Source organism: Asparagus officinalis, chromosome 3 (genome assembly GCF_001876935.1).
Source record: "Asparagus officinalis chromosome 3, Aspof.V1, whole genome shotgun sequence".
Taxonomy (NCBI): Eukaryota; Viridiplantae; Streptophyta; class Magnoliopsida; order Asparagales; family Asparagaceae; genus Asparagus; species Asparagus officinalis.
Window position 1 is genome coordinate 33,309,086 of NC_033796.1, and position 1,290 is coordinate 33,310,375.

A 1,290-nucleotide genomic window follows, 5' to 3' on the forward strand; every position below is an offset into this window, starting at 1 on the left:
CCTCCCAAAATTCAGCGTGTATTCTAAAATAGTATTTGCACAAATTAAAAGATAAAAGGAAAAAAGACATTCAACTTTTTAGCAGATCGACATTTTCCTGCACTAACATATCAAACATTTGTCTTGTTGCCATCAAATTCGATACAGCCCGCAGCCAATAAATAGCACCAACAGACGCCCGAACCCCAAGTTATACTCACCAGGCGGTGACCCCACCGCCTCCGACATGTTACTGTCACCGCCCCGAGAAACCCGCTGCCCTCCTGTAATCACCACCACCATCATAAACCCATAATTGAAACCACCCATGGGTCCCCACGCCGGACATCACGTGCCACTGTCACCCTCTGTGGGCCCCACCCCAACGCATTAAAATTGAGCAAAGCGTCTCAGCCACTGCACGAGCCACTGCACGATCCTCGAAGTGGTTGACTCGAACCAACCGAACCGTCCACGTCGGCGATTTAATCGGGCGCCTCGGGGGCCCCGACCCTTCGATTCCGCTGATACGACTCAGCGCGTGGGGCGGAGGGGGAGATCCGGCCGTTGGCTGTGGAGGGATGGACGGTTCACGTGGGGTTTTCCCGGATCGGCGAGATTTTGAGGACGTGTTTTGCGGAAGGGACCGAAGACGCGGCAGGGTGAACCGTATCAGGGAGTCCGAGGATATTTGGCTGACACGTTATGTTTTGATGATTTTCTCGTCTCATTTTAAAGATTATGGATTTTGATATTTTTCAATATCCGCAAAATTTAAAAACAATATTGTACAATTAAGAATGAAAACAGAAACAGCAATTTGGAGCCTCCCACTAGCAATTTTTTTTAAGAGTTCGCTACTCGATCTTAATCCCAATCGTTAATTATATATTTAGTAGGTGATTGTGATATATACTTGTTGATGACTACGATCAAATAGTCAATCGAATCCGGGTTGGGATCGGTTCTGATACGTAACTGGATTGGTTCCTACTGGGTCCTCGTCGGGACGGGATAAGGGAGAGTGACGAAGGAGCTGCTTCCTTCTATGACTTTATACCTGGTGCTTGAACGGGGACTTGATGTCCACGCTGCACAGACAAAGAAGAACCCGTGAGAGGGCGGGGACCGGTTCCCCCGTGGTTCCTCCGACAGTCAAGTTAGTGAAACTCGAGTGGAGAAGGAAAAATCATGAACCGATGTAGTTCTTGAAGTGACAATGTACATGCCTAAAGGATCTACGCGAGCTCTTCTGTGTAGATGAAGAACTGTGAGTTCACTTTCTTTTTAGAGAGAGAGAGCTTTTTTTTT